The 16,292-nt window shown below is 44.6% G+C and overlaps 1 protein-coding gene across 2 annotated transcripts in view; it reads left to right on the top strand.

Annotated features, from left to right (window-relative positions):
* Positions 1-16,292, top strand: part of tspan9a (tetraspanin 9a) — a 202,386-nt gene that overhangs the window by 50,601 nt on the left and 135,493 nt on the right. For both annotated transcript variants that reach the window (XM_030425818.1, XM_030425817.1), the window contains one exon: positions 12,309-12,373. The gene's annotated coding sequence lies outside the window, so the exon portion shown is untranslated. The remainder of the gene's footprint in view (positions 1-12,308; positions 12,374-16,292) is intronic.

Below are 16,292 nucleotides of genomic sequence, written 5' to 3'. Positions count from 1 at the left end.
CACTGCACTATGACTACTATGGCTTGACATTGCCTCTTACAGGCTGGACACACTGGATGCCTGTTTGCTGCTCCGGCCTGCCCTTTCTGTTTACATGGAGTCTGCCTTTGATAATTATTGATAAATACGATGTCCTCATTTTCCTTTACTCCGCTGGAAGAGCGAGAGAGCCAGAGGGGGAACAAGAGGGAGCGAGGGAGAGGAAGGGAAAGTGTAAGAATGGTGGCATGATGTCCATATGACTGTCTACAGGTTGTTTTCAGGTCCATTTTTGGCAAGATCCTTGTGCGTGTCGTGGTAGAAATAGGCGAGACTCTGAATCTCCAGATGACGTGACACAGCAGCCACACGCGTTTAAACATGGACGCCAAAATGAAAAGCGAGAAGTAACACCACATCGTACACGCATCCAGTGTGTCCAGCATGTTATTGTTGTGACTTCTAGATATTTGTATTAGCTTTAAGAGATTCTCTTGTAATAAGCAGGGATAATTATTATAGTTTTGTATTATTAATTTTCATTTTCAATTTAGTTTAGTTTCAGTTTGTTTCCAGAGCGGTTTGTAAAGGTTTCATTTTAGTGTTCAGTTATTCACTAGTCTTGGGATCAGTTGAAGTATTTCTATTATAAGATGGGGGGAACTTGTCAGAGTTAGTTCAGAATAGATAAGATACAAATATACATACTTTGTGGAGGCAGTTTACTCACATTCGTGTTAGGAACCCAGTCTCTATAAACATGGACGCCTTTTTCTTTCTTGTTGTGTCGACAAATTTGAACAAATTGACAAAGACTCAAACTAAAGTAATTTCCTGTGTTTGTTTTATGTTATTTTAGTCGGTTTGTAATTACACAATATTGTTTTTGCGTGTTATCACATCTAATTTTAGTTCAGTTTTGTAAGCTGTACTAACTTGGAATGGTTTTGGACAGGTCTGGCACAGGGAAGGCTCAGTAATTGCCCTATGAAACATTAGTACTTTGACATACTAACCTGAAATTGGCTGCGTGTGTGGACGAGAAGTGGGTGAACCAAGGAATGTAAAATTTGAAGAGTTTTATGATCCATTTTTTAACAAGTTCACGGTAAAAAGGTAATTTATCTGCACCCATTTAATGGTACAAATGTCTTCTTCAATTTAAGCATAGCTCTGTGATGTTTACATGAGAAGTTGTTAAAGGGGTTCTGTGTAAAAACCTGCAGCAATTGATCACTATTTTATCAGCCATATGTGAGCGGAATGTAACGTGTCATGAAAATGAGACTTTCCCCGCAGAGGCGCTGGAGGTCAGTGTGTACAATGATGATATAATGATGTAAACTGGCTTGTTTTCTGTATTAATTTGGACGGAATAACTTTATATGTTATAGTTATTGACAAAAATGTACAAACATTTGGAAATGTTTTGCATGTCAGCAGACATGAACCAGCACACTTTAGGTCAAAGCGGCCACAGCAACTGCAGTTGACAAGAGCAGTGAGGTGGAGAGGGAAATAAATTCACCAGACTCCCTCATAAAAACACTCAAATTTGTGAGTTGTTGAATTAGAAGGAACTTTATTAACTTTGTGAAAAACTGTTTATGACAAACATGTATTTATATGAGCCTTCTTGTAAATTGTGCATGTTATACAAGTATATATAACATGGAACTGCCTGTTTATGGCTGTTAACAGAGACTCCAGTCTGCATTGTCGATCATACACTTGACTGATTAACCAGAGAATTGTAAAGTTTGGGCATTTTTTCATATTGTGTTGTTGTGTTGTGTTATTGTTTCATATGTGGACAATTAATTGGCATGCCTTGTTTGGGCACCCCTACTTCCTGTGTCCATGCTTCCCTGTCTCTCTCGGTTTTGCCGACACAAGCCTGTGGACGAAGCTATTTGACGCTGCTGGACTGTGGATTTCTTTGCGAAGGACTCTGGTTTGGGTTCCAGCAGCAGTCCAAAAGGTTGTGACATTATGTACGTTCTGGAGCGCCTCATCTCAGTGCCTCTCTTCACTCCACTAGCAGAGAGCAGCAGTCGCTAACATTAGTAGAGTAATGGAGTCCACAAACATAAACAAACAAACAGCTTCCAGCACAACGCAGAAGTTCCACAGGGGCCCTTTAAGCATTAAAGAGAGGTTTTGTGAAATTGGGTGGAAACACTGGAGGAAGGGGTCAGATAAAGGCGGCTCTGGGTGTCTGTCGGACATGACTGCAATCTGTGGACTGAAGCGATGTGAGAGAAGTAGTGGTCAATTTGAGCTGTCTTCTCCTCTCAACACTCTGTCCATGCCCTGTAGTGCAACTGCAAAACTGTGTGAAAGGTCTTTTTATAGCCTCTCTGTGCACATAATTCCCTCTCATGTATAGAGCAGTGAGAGAAGAAATGGTTGCTACAGCTGTGTCTGACTGTCTGTTTCTTCTCTGCTCTGCAGAAGGACAAGACAGTACGACAACCAGTTTTTTTGCTAATTATGTTTTCTAGGCACATATTTCATCTGCTGCTCTCTGTTCCCTCTTCACAATTATCATACTCCCCCTCCTCCCTGTTCATTTGGCCCCTGCTTAAATTCTGCGACTCTATAGCAGCAGCAGCTTGTCTATTACCTTCATCTAAAACTTGGGGAGAGAAATGGAATGATAGAGCTTTTATCAGGTGTAAGTCCAGTATGGCATTACTTGGAGCAGGCGAACTCTCTGGAAATTAGCATGAAGGATATGAGGCACATTCTCGCGTGGGACTGATGTGTTTCTTGTTCCATCACCCGTTTTCCATTTGCTCTGTCTCCCTGTCAGGAAAGGCACGGGCACTGGGTTGATGCTCTGCATGTTCAGCAGAGGGGGGACATGAATTTAAACATTTCTTGTCTTTTGGTTTCACATTTAAACAGATAACCTTATACATTTAATCAATAAAAATCAGTAAGTGAAGAGACTCATTCACAGGGTCCTATTCGAGGTTAAATCAATCATACCTCAAAAGTCTCAGATTTTTTGGGAATCTCAGGCAGCCTTTGAAGTCCTGAGCCGGGCTCAGCGGAAGACTGTGAACTTTGCCGACGAAGGATACGCCTTTGACAATGATGGGATGGATTTTTGTGAGGTCATGGGAGACGACAGTTCACCCCAGTAGCCCTGAAGCACTTCCCGAACGCCTGTGCATAGTGATCTCTGGTGATGTGTGCCTGGGCTTCACAGCTGCACCTCTCCAAGGCAAGAGTGTGTCCCAACAGATGCTGTAGCATGTCCGTGTGCGCTTCGGGGGAGATGGAAGAATCCTGGCAAAGTGGACACTGCAGATGCCTCTGATTGCACGCTGGATCAGGGAGGAAATTCCTCCAGGACGAGGACAGAGGATCAACAGCTAGAGACTGCCGTGCCAACTTGGCAGGGCTTCTGCGGTGAAAACAGGCAAACCGTGTCCACACAGTGAACCTAGGCGCGCGCACACACACACACACACACACACACACACACACACACACACACACACACATACACACACACACACACTCGCATACCAGGGACATCAAACCTGGATCCAGCCCAAACCTCTGGTGATGACTGCACACGGAGACCGCTGTTTATCTACTGGCGGAGGTGATAATCTGCTCTCATGACTCCCCTGAGACTCTAAACCCTCTCTTGTGCATTACAGACACGGCAGGCCGGGGCCACAGGGGATGGTGGTGTATGGGGGAGATTAGTTGTTAAAGCAGGGCCTCGGTGGACGGTTGCGTACCTTGGGATTTGTCTAGCATCCAAGAGATGTGCAGCTCTCAATCGCCAGATGCTGCGAGGATCAATAGGACCTTTAGTCCAAGGGGCGTTTTTGGCCATTTTATTATATGAACTGACGGTTCTTTATTGGGTGGCCGGCTTGGGGAGGGAGGGTTTGGTCAGTGTAGTCTTCAGTTCAACCAATACCACATGTACATAAATTGACTGCCATTTCCAGGCATGCTAGCCTGCTTTAGATTCTGGAATTAAACCCACAATGGGTCAGTCCCTCCTACAAGGAGCTGGACTGATCAGCCAAGTGAAACTACACATATCTCCTTTAAAAGATAAATACATATACATACCAACAACACGGAAAGCAGCAGAAACAAGAATTTCATATCAATAATCAGTCAATAGTCAGTCCTCTGTACTCCTCAGCTAAAATAGTCTCTAAAAACACTTTTTACACAACAATATGTGTATCTGTGAATTTACTAAACCTCAGTAAACCCACTAAAAATAGGCGTGCGACTTCTTTCGCGTTGCCAGGAGACGGGTCTTGCCTCTCTGTTTTTTTGTACCTTGCTTGTCGCATTGGTTGTGACTGAGGTGTTAATAAATCAAATTCTGAATTTGACACATTATTTTTTCCAGAGCTAACTGAAGTTGTTAATGAGCGAGACATCTCGCCTCTTTCTCATCTCTGTTGAGAGCTGCACACGCACGGTACTGACCAGGCAGCCGACAAGTGCGAAAAGCCACTGATAAGATTCCTAATAACTACCAATGTCTTTAACTCCAGTCTCTCTTTCAAACTCAGTGGCGACCGAACTATGTTGAAGCCCTGCCTGAGCAGAGACGGATTTAAAGTTATTAAGCCGATGGTCCTAATACCAGAAACAACATCATTACGAAAATCAACGTGTTCAGCCGGGTGTTGTGTTTCCTTCAGACCCAATTGGAGCTGAGGCGATAAAAACACGTGACTATTGCAGAGTGAATGTCACTCATATACATTCACATTGAAGACAAAAGCGTGTGTTTGTCCAGTGTGAAAGGGGCATCTCTGGCAACAACATGAATAATACATGTCAATATAGTGATAACTTCCAATTTGCCAAAAAGCAGCACTTATTACCTTTTTATTAAATCCCTTCAAAGTCTCCTGGACATGGATGTAAACTGCAACTTAACTTAACTTTTTATTTACGTCCCTTTCTTTACTCTCCCTTTGTTTTCTTTCTTACTTTCATCCATGTAACCTTTACACTGACTGTCTAGACTTCCCACACACTCACCCACATACAAGACATTGTACCAACACAACACATGACAGCTAAGCACAACTCTCTGTTATTCCCTTGTTAACTGGCCTTTGTTCACTGCCTCTCATCTCCCCTCGCGTTGTTCTGTCAGAGTTTTTTTGTGCCTTGTCTCGCAATACAAACAAGGAAAAAATAAAAATAAAAAATCTTCTAAATGCCAAAGTGTTTTGACCTACTTCAGCACTCCATTTAGAGAAGACTAGAGTCCTTGAGTACACCTAGAGTAGTCCAAATGTTTGTCCTTTGCACAGATGAGGTGCCTTGGCTGCAGGGGAACATGGAAGTGCCAACCGGTGATGCAGTTGCTGGACAGGACCCCGGGCTGAGGAGAAGATGCTGAGTCTGTTATAGGGATGGAAGTTTGATGCTCCGTTGGAAGATGTGAAAATGAAAGCGAACGGATCAGCCGTGCCAGCTAACATTGCGTGGGCTGAACTGGCATTTAACATTGAAAAAACGTGGCAGTGGGATGGCAGCGAAGACAGAACAACATGCAGCTGCGACGAGCGAACACGGATGAATGGTTGCATTTTATCATCGGCATGCAGGAGGCTTGCCAGCCCTCCACACCCCACCCCCCCTCTCCGCCGTGGGAGCACAGGTCTGCAATTAAAATACATGTGTTTAGTTGTTGGATTCATTTGATATCACTGGGTTGTTAATTGACTCATGATGCATGAGGGATGAGCATATTGGCATATATACAGTGTCAGGCATGTATAGCACGCATGTGCGCCATACAGATGACAGCAGAGAAATGCATGTATTGAATATGAACGTACACTAATACGACACTATATTTCTGTTTCCATCATGTATTTCCAAATTCACTCATCGTAACTCTATCTTTTCGTGCTTCATTGTGTTTTTGCATTTATTTTGTATTCCGTACCCCTCCTCGGAGTCCATCTGTTTATCTAACTCCCACACACAAACTCATCTCAGACACTAAAACCATGGAGAATTAAGAAAAAAAGACGATGAGGAGTGCCTGAAAACAAAAAATAACTAAAATTAATCTCACAAGATGTCATAATTAAACATACCTTCCTTTACAGTTTTCAGAGTGCACAGCGCCCTTGCATGTGTGGTTGCTGTACCTGTAAGGTACAGTATATTTAACTCCTCCCTTAAAGGTGCAGTATGTAAGAAATGGCCACCTGTCAAATTCATATTCAAAACAAATAGAGGGGAGGATTTCACCAAACTAACTGCTGCTAACCATTGCTGTCCTTAGCTAGTTAGCTCGGTCAGCAGTGCAGGTAGCATTTCGAACATGGAGCTTGGGGACCCGGAGGCCATTGGTGTCTACAGTGCTAGCACAGGAGCTTTGGAGCAGGATGGATCAGGATCAGCTGGTTAGCATGCTATCCTCGGTATCTGGAACATAGTAGAGCAGCAGTATAGTGTGGTTATGAATCACTTGATACAAAGATATGAAATAGACAGGATATTTTACAGATTATCAATAAACGTGTAATATCCAACATGACAGGAAATTTACAGAAAATTTAACAATCCCAAATCAGCCGAAGCATCCTTTTCTGCATTGTTTTCTTCAAAACTGAAATGTTTTCATAAAAGCATACGCTAACACCATACATCTGTGACTGACCGATATATTAGTTGGGCTCTAATAAATAGACATCATAATGTCAAAACTGCTTTTCACAATATGTTTATGTTACCTATTTCATTTTTGATTCTTTTCAACAAGAAATCTTAAATATAGCCCCTTTAACTGTGGAGCTGTAGAACAAAAAACAAGCTCTTCTCTGACAATGTCTCTGCACAAATAGGCTTCAGAAGGCAGGGTTGTTGCAGGGTGATTTAATTGGATTGGATTGTCTGCACACACGAAATGTCCAAAAAGGGAGAATGGAAAGCTTTTCGCAGTCTAACAGCTCTTTCTGTCTTGACGACAAAGCAGAACCTTGCTGCGGGCTGTACAGGCTGATCTTAATGTTTGGAGATTTGTTTTCCTTTCTTCTCCCAATGAGAGGCTAATCGTCGATAATCACAACAAGCCTGCCTGAGGGCCTTCTTACAGTTTCTCCCTCTGCCTTCTAAACATGCTTCACTCTGTGCCACATGTTTCCTAAAGAGATAGCCATCTGTTCCACGGGCGCTACATATTCTGCTAGAAAACCTAAACTCTAAATCTGAGCTGAAGGGCATGCGTGTCTTTTACACAAAAAGGTTATGGTTTTCCTTCTGCACTGATAAAGCTGTGGAATGTGTTAAACCAATTAATCAAGCCATTTAACCATAGAAACCTCCGTTCAGTTGAGTTTTACTTCCTGTTCTTGTTTGTGCATTTAAAAAAAAAAAAAAATTGTTGTGCGTGTGTATTGCTTTACAAGAAGTTTTTTTAATTGGCTCATTTTAATTTCATCTCTGACTCGCCGTGGCTCCATCCATCTCTGCTTCTTGGCTGTTTGATGGAGCTCACATAAATTCTGAACTCTGCACACATACACTCACTCACACTCAGAGTCACACGCAGCACATACAGACCACCCATATTAATATTACTGCAACCGGCTACATTATGAACATTTGGTCGTGGCCCCATACTTCATATCAGCTCAATTTGCGCCCTATTCTACAGTCATCGCTTTGAAGCGTGAGCTGTAAAGTGGCGTAACAGTAGTGTGATTTGCCCACCCATGGCGTTGTGTGTGTTCGACTGCGAGTCTCTCACAGATAAATGATGCTGTGTGAGTTGACAGTTGGGGTGATGAGATTGAGCAGAGCTATCATAACTCTTTTCTCTCCAGCGCACAGCGGTCCTTGGCCCACAGCTGACCCCTGAACCCTCTCCGACATGTATGTGTTGCATGTGCAGTAATGTAGGCGACATGACAATGCACGGAATAAAAATGTCTGGGCAGTTACCGTCATCTACTCGACTATCAAAGGAGAGCAAATACATTGGGACTCAAGGTAAAATAATGAGCTGCTGAAGCCGATGATTGCTTCTTTCATATGTGAATGGAAATTTGAAGATGTATCAGCAAGCTAAATGGACAGACCCGTTATTGCAATCACCTCGAGAGCCCGAACTCTTATTTCCTCTCTGTTCTGATTTCCAGCTGAGGATGTGCTCTCCGCTGCAGCTATGCTGACAGCTTTTTTTCACTCTGCATGTAGGAAGTCATTTTGTGGTTAAAGCTGTCCATTGAATTCTGTCCTGCCTCTTATAATTCGTTTTCTGCAGTAACCTCCAGGCGTGTCTCATCACTCAGCAATGCCACATGGCTCACTGCCAGGGCGTACAGTAGGTCCCCCCTCGCAGCTCCTCGGCTTCCACACACATCAGCCTGCAATCAGAGCTTGGTCGAGCCACCCTCCGTCTTGAATTACACAGCAATTCGCTCCGATAACTACCTGCGCCTTAGTCATGCAGACTGATGGAGGTCGTGTGGTTTCCGTGCCGAGCCAGAGTAAAGAAAAGTAAAGCTGAGGTTAAGCTGTCTGCTTCAGCCCAATATCCCCATGATTTCCGTTTTTCATTTTCACATCCCCGTGGTGCTAGAAGAGCCCTTTGGGTGTGTGTTGCCGCGCATGTTTGCTCGAGCATCCACACTGCTCGTGCGCTTCACGGAAGGGGATCTGTTTTGGCTCCTTCCCAGCATTCCCGGGCAGAGGCGTCATGCCCTTCAGGCCCCATCCCACTGTGAGTGGTGGCGTGAAGAAGCAAAACTGGGTGAGACCGTGGCACGACGACAATGTGAGGGGACGGGGGGCCGAGGTTCCGATCTTACCAACGCAGCTGTCGAGGATTTGGGAAGTGAAGTTTTATCCCCTTCGGCACTGTAGAGGGATTAAGGCAGTACAGCAGTTACTGTGGAGAGGCTTTGGCTTGAGAAACATGGTCATCAGCAAAGGATCCAGGGAGGGAATGATGTTGTAAAAAGATTGATCTGAACAGAGAGATAAGGAGGGACAGCTGTTGGGTGGTCATGTCCTATGGAGGAAAAGATAGATTGTGGGGGAGGGATTGAAAGAAGGCAAAGGAAGAGGAAAGGTATGCAGCGTCATTTGTACAGACGACGATGGTCTTCTGGTTTACCCTTAGGGCTGTGTTAACACAGCAGAGTCAGCAGTATGGAGTGCACGGTAAGGTCGTAAGACATGTATTTGAACCCCAAGGCTTAGTCAAGGAAGAATCAATATCCTGTCAGCTCCATAAACCCAGGAGTGATACCTTCATTTTACTCTGATGCGCTCCGTTCCACGTCCCGCCATTTCAATTTTGCCGTCCCCTACCGACACTGCACATGGAACGGGGATTAAACACTTTGGCGTCTCGATTTATGCACCCGTGCAGGAAAAAGCAGGTTGAGTGTCGAATGGATGGAACGCTCTCTGCAACATGTCGTTCATAATCCTTAGAGGGGGCCACAGCATGATTCATGGAGGCACAGTAAAGCTCGCAAACACGCCAAAACGGCTTCAAACTAATTGCAGTAAATGGACTTTTGGCGGAGAACTGCTGAAATCAATCCATTTAGGTGAGTCAGCAGCACGGCATCCGAAGTTACTGTCAGCCAATTGTTTTGTTTTTATGACTGTGTACCTTCTTGGAATAAACTAACATTTCATGTTGGAGCATTATTATGATCCGGAGCCATTCTGATAGCAGATACCTCTACTTTTCAGGCAGCACAGCATTTCGTTCTCACTTGCTGGAAAAGCCGGCCGTTCCCAGCTGACTCGCCGATGTGTGCCAGCGCTGGCCAACGCCGCCTCATTCACAGCTGCAGGAGCTCCGTATACGCCACAGCTGCAGGGCTCCGCTTGCTCCCATGAGACAAATGATACCCCATTACCACACACACAGAATAGCAGCGGCTTTTCAACGCCTCCCTCTGCTTTCTTATGAAAACAAGGTTACTTGTTTTTACGGTCCCCATTGCAATGTGTGACTACCACTCTGTAGAGCAAAAAGGACACTTAGTGAAAAGTTTTCAGATTGTTGATTTGTCTCAGCCATGAGAACAGAGGGCCGCGTGTGTGTTTGTGTGTGTGTGTGTGTGTGTGTGTGTGTGTGTGTGTGTGTGTTGAAATGCCAAGGTCAGCTCTCTTCTCTTGTCAGATCTTGAGGAATTGTGTGCAATGCTAACATGCAAACACGCAGAAAGCTGCGAGAGGACTGTGTGTCCACAGTGTAAAACAGAATGTCGTATGTCTCTGGGGATGACGAGCTATCATCGTGGCGGCAGCACACACATCTGAGCGCATGCACTCGCACACACATGCTCCACGTGCTGCATACAGACACAAGCGGGGTAAAGGGCCACAGATGGTAAATATAGCTCACAGGGAGTGAGTGATCGCATCTCAAGCCAAATTACAGTCTGTTTATAGCTGGAGGACCATTACCAACTCCGCTGTACGACGCCCGATGACCAGAAACCAACATCCATTCTCTGAGCGTGCCTTGCCGCTGAAATGTTATTCCAGCCTGCTGCTAAATGAATGCTGACAGCCATCTTGTTCTTTCATTTTTTTATTTTTTTTTTCATTGCCACTGTTTAGTGTTGGCCCTCCAGTTGGCCGTCCAAAGTCCCCAAGGGAACAGGAAGAAGGCGAGCTTGTAATGATGTAACATAATTATATTTGTCTTGTTACGCAGTGCGTCAATGGATCCCTCATTAATTGTGCCTACTAATGGGAGGAACAAACTGTCCTGTTCTTGCCTGCTGTGTCACTCTTTGGTTTTGCTCCACGTTCAGTTTCCACAGCCGTCGGCGTGTTTGAGCTCTATTAATCACTGTTTTTTTTCTCCCTCTTCCGCTTGTTATCTCTCTGTTTCCTTATTACCGATCAGTCCTCACGCACATACACGAACATTGTGCTCATTGTCCCATCACCACTTGCCGTCTTTCTGTTCCTCTCTCCCGTTGTGCCTGCCCGGTGCCTTAACTTTGGTCATTTGACGTTAGCATTTTTTTTGTTAGAAATTGAAAACCCTGAAGTCGCATCCCTCACCTTTAAGTCCTTGATACCGTGAATGTGTTTATCAAGAGAAGAGCCTCTGAAAAAGGGAGTGAGGCGATTTTGACGAGCGTGGGAAGGTTCACACCTGACTGATGGGACACGGCGAGTGCACTTACTCCTGCCTGTCCATCAAGCTCAGAAGACCCTGACATTGTGCTTGAATGGACATTGACTTTGCAAAGTCCCCCAGCCTAACCGTCCCCCCTGCGTATGTACGATTGTCTCTTCTCAAATCGCAGAAAGATAAACCTTCGATAGATCGTCCTGGAAATTGCAGACGTATCAATCTACCACCACTGTCCTTGCAGATAGCATGACATTGCCATACAGAGAAAGCCCCTTTGGCACTTGCAATTCCCGGTGTCCTTCGGTGAGCCTCCGCAACAGCCTCTACAGCAGATAGAGGGAAACTTTAGCCACTATTCCTCACAATAAAATGGAAATGAAAGCAGCCGCTGTGCCCCTCATAAGTCACCGTGTGGGGAGAAAAGTGACCCCTGTTGTACGAGATTGAGGCGCTAAATCAGCCTGCGGACACCTCCTGTTCCCTTCATCTGAAGCTGCTCCTGGAGAACCATCATTCATGCTGGACAGCAAGCCGGCGCTTTGATACTCTGTGTACCTGGCTTTGGCTTTTCACACCTGTGTGTGTTTGATCTCGGTGGTGTTTTTTCGACAAAGACAGCGTTGAGAGATAAAGAGAATTGCATATGTGCGCTGCCACATAGGTGAGAAACGGGGCGGCGCATTAGCTTTCAAGACTCACCCATTCACTTCCACATGTTGCCCCTGTGCTCGTGTTGTGACTCGGCTCTGCTGTGATGTGCAAGGTCACACTCTGAGGGCTTTATTGTCTTGAGTGGAGTTCAGGCCAGCTGGCCGACCGTTCTGCAAAATCACAGGGACACAACTTTAGTGCACTGCTGTGCAACCTGCTGTAAACACGATCTGCCTGGGGTCGCGTCATGGACGCTCTTCAAATTTTAATAACAACTCGAGGCTGCTCTGATACCAGTTTTTTATTTTCTGTTTTATTGTTGGAATGAGCTTGTTTCCCGAGGACATTATAATTCATGGGACTGGCTGTAGTGAGTAGAGTTAGGAAGCTTGTCTGTGAATGCTCTCTGGTTGATGGATTTAATAAATGAAGAGGTATTTGAGTCAGAAGAAACAAACATACCGGTGATGTCTCAAACACAAGGTATTCGCCGTGGGTAAGCCAGGAAAGTGACTCACTCACTGTTTGTTTTTCGCAGACATTGACCTTCCCAGCCTGAAGTGCAGAAGGACTCTCTTCCTCCTCCTCATCCTCCAAGTAAAGGTAAGATTTCTCCCTCCACATGCCACACCCCTCCTCCATCTGCTCCAGCAATCTGTACACATCGCAGCAAAATGAAACTCTAAGCCTCTAATTACCCAGGAGGATTCTCCAGCGCTCCCACGTATATTACTCTGTTTATTCAACAAGCCCCCCTTGGATGGAAAAACACACATGCTCAAACATTTCTTTTATTTTCCAACCACACCGTTGCCCTTGGGATTTTGCTCCGCACGCAGAGCTGGTTACAGTACAGATGTAGTGAGGTGAATAATCTTGTCCAGATTACAGCTGACTCTCATAGGTGTGAGGGGCGAATCCGTCTGTCTGAATGTGTAGGGGCCGCGCTGATAAAGACCCCACAAATCCCTGCTCCATGGTACCTGTGCTTCAAAGAGAAGCGCGGCTTAAAGGGGCTAACTAAAATTAGCCGCGTAACAGATAACCTGTGCCTTGAGATCAAAGCGGGCCCGAACTGAGAGGCTCTTCGAGGGCGCCTGTGGTGGCAGAGCTAGTGGAAGGAGGAATGTTGAGCAAGAGAGCCACAGAGATGGACAGAGAGTGAGCGAGGCTGCAATGCTATTCACGCAGGGGGATGAGTGTTGAAGAGGCCCCGCGTCGAGGTGTAAAGTTCCACTGCAGGAGATTATTCACGGGGGGTTTCGGATTGAAGGAGTCAAGGTTTTGTGCGTCGCACATTACACGCACTCCCATGGCGGAGCTCCATTACCCAGAAGCCTGAGCATCTCGCAATAGGCTTTACAGTCAGGAGGAGTGTCTGTATGTTTGTGTGCATGTATGTGAGGGACAGATAGCTCAGTGCCAACACAATGCCTCTCTGTGTGTAGGTTTTCACTCTCACACCAGTTCCTGGCTGAGTTTCCATCAACAGTAGGATTTAATCCCACGTGAGGAGCAGACGTGGTCATAAGTGACAGGAGAGTGTGAGATCTCTCTTTTTGTCGTCAGACAGATTTCCGGTTCTCAAACCTTTTACGTCACTGCTTCCAAACAGGTTTTGCAGATATACACCTATGTACTCGTTCTTTGACGTCACCTATCATGTTCCATACATAACCAGTCGTAATCAGTGATCAAAGGGCTCCTTTTAATTAAAGAAATTTTGGTCAAAAACAATCCAAGGCACACTGTATGATTTGGGCTAAAATGCCTTTATTTTACATTGAAATATGGATTTTGAATGACTAAAGCTTTGCGACCAACATACGTCTTCTTCAGGGTCATTGTCAGTATCTTCCACACCTAATTGTATTGTACAAACTCTTCCTCTCCTTTCTTCCATTCATCTATCGCTCCCCCTTTCTCCCTGCCTCCTTCATCCCTACTTCCTTCTATGATATATCACTTCCTTGTTTCTGACCAATAGGCTTGCACATCGATAGAGAACCACCACTCAAGTGGGAAGGTGTAAGCTGCTGCTGACCCTGATCAGGAACCATTGGATGTATAATATGTTTACATTATATTGAACTGTCATTGTTTTGGCCATTTTACTGAAGTTTGCAGTTGCGTAACTGGTTGCAGAAACTAGACGTTTCATCCACGTATCCATTACTTTTGGCTCCCTACTAAATGTGATTCATTTATTTCTTGTGTTAATAATGAATCAATCAGTTTATTTATTACTCTGAGGAAACAGTTTACCCTTTTCTGCTCACTTGCTAATTAATTTCCTTGTGCCCTCACAACAGATGTTCAGGTGTTACTGCTACAGATCAGTTGTGCTGTGTCACAATCTGTCCACACAAGAGCTCGCAGTGGCAATTGAACAGTTTTTCCACCTGGGTTAAAATTACCCTCTGGTTGGAAATCTCTCTCTCAGTTAAAGCGACAGCAAAATCTCAATGAAAAAATATTTGTCCAGGCTGTTCCACCTTGTTATTTGACTTGATGTACACTGATGTGTGAACATTATTTTAAAGTCCTAACTACTTTATATGTAGACACACTTCTGCTGAATAGCTTAATCTACACCATTATGTATATATTAAGTTTTATTTATTGCTCAAATGTAAAATCTCAATCTCCAAAGTAACGCGTAACTGTGACTTTCAGATGCACAGAGTGGAGTAGAAGTGCAGTGTAAGTACTCAACTGTAGCAAGAGCACCTCAAAATAGTACTTAAGTCTCTGGTCTTTGAGTAACTGCCAGGCTGCTCGATGCGTCTGAGCTCCACTCACACTTTACTTACAGCTTTGTGTAGCCTTAATTTCACAAAATCCTTTTTTATGATCAAGTGTATTTCTCCTTGAAGGATCAATACACTGTTAATCAAGCCATCTCGTAATTGATGTCCTGCTTTAATTAAGCATCAGCGGCAGATTTCAGACTCTCTTTTGTGGCAGATCAAAATACATTTTTAATTAAATTAGTCCGTCGAATTGCTGAAATGTAGCAAAGTGATGAAGCCGGTTCGATATTACCCTCGGCTTTAACTGAGATTTCTTTTGTGAAAAAAGGATTAACGAGTCATTATTTTTATGATCATTTGTGTTTAATTGAAGGGGCACTTCCCGCCTCCGCTCGCACGCCAGCGTGTCGATTACACGCCGTAGCAACACAAGAAAATGCAAAGTCAGGCGGCAGTGCCGGCTTCCTCTATGTTTGCAATCTCGTCTGCAGGGGCCAGAGATGTACTTTCTGTTGTCTGTTGTGTTCACATCTCTTTTGTATTGTCAGAGATTGAACCTACATCTCTGGAACTAGCTGTATCCTGCTTGTCCCTTTTTGAGGATTTAAAGAGTTTCAGTGCAGCAGTAGAAAAGACTGCTGGTGTTCGGTGTGATTGAATCTGCTGTTTGGCAGGAGCCCTTGGAAACAGGGCCGACGGGCAGCTTATATGTTGCTTTACATCCATAATAAAGATAATTATTCTATGTTCCATATATGTGAGACTCATTACCCTTCACCCACAGATCATTATATTGACAGTCAAGGACACACACGGGTAGATCTCACAGCCTTTCAGAATGAGGTAACAGCTCCTTCGGGCCTCTCTGACCACTATTGGCCTTGGGGCCGAGTGGGAGACCTGGGAGGTTAACATACTGGAAGAGGGTCGGGTGTTTGTAGCGTGAGTGTTATTGATATCCCTCCCGATGAGCTCGCTGAAAGACACCACCCCTGAACCATTTACATATTTATTTCCCCAGCCAAACAGCACCACACGCACTGGCGGCCATGGGAGACCTCATCTGCCCGTCTTTAATTGGCTATTGATTGACTCTGCCATGGCAGCGGGAGACAATAAATTACCGCCTGCCTGACAGGGGGAGGTGGCAGACAAGTTGAGCATTGGGGTGGGTGTCGATGTTATTCACCGGGCATCAAATCTGTCCTTGCATTATTTATACATCTCATTTCTATTTATGTAGCAAGGATCAGTGACGCAATATGCGATGGAAGGATGGCAATACGGGCTCCCTCCTGGACACGCTTTATTTGCATAGGTCAATGCACATCGGTTAGGAAAGATGGCGTGAGCGTGCACAGAGAGGCATTGTGTATTTGGAATGAAATTGGTTTCTCCACAGCGGTTTTGTGCTGGCGGACACAACATTATACATTATACATATATTATACGCAACATTTATTCAGCCGATTTGTGGCTGACTGGAGCCGGATGTTGAGGAGTTCATCAAGAGACTTCTGCACAAAAAAGTTCAGCTTCACCTTTTTGTTCAGTCTCATCATTAAATCCCCAATCTTGTTCTGGGGAAAAAAAAAAAAAGTTAACTCATTCTAGTTGTAAAGAAACATTTACTACAGAAGCCCAAACGCTCACGGGTCAAACATGATATTTCTTCCGTTGTACCGTGATTGCAATTTATTTGTCATTATCACGGAATAACATGTTTTTTTCACGGAGTAACAACAGTAAATGAATCCATTGTGAGCAGA

Source organism: Sparus aurata, chromosome 8, assembly GCF_900880675.1.
Source record: "Sparus aurata chromosome 8, fSpaAur1.1, whole genome shotgun sequence".
NCBI lineage: Eukaryota > Metazoa > Chordata > Actinopteri > Spariformes > Sparidae > Sparus > Sparus aurata.
Note: the sequence above shows the minus strand (reverse complement) of the source record. Positions and strands in the feature narration are given on the sequence as shown.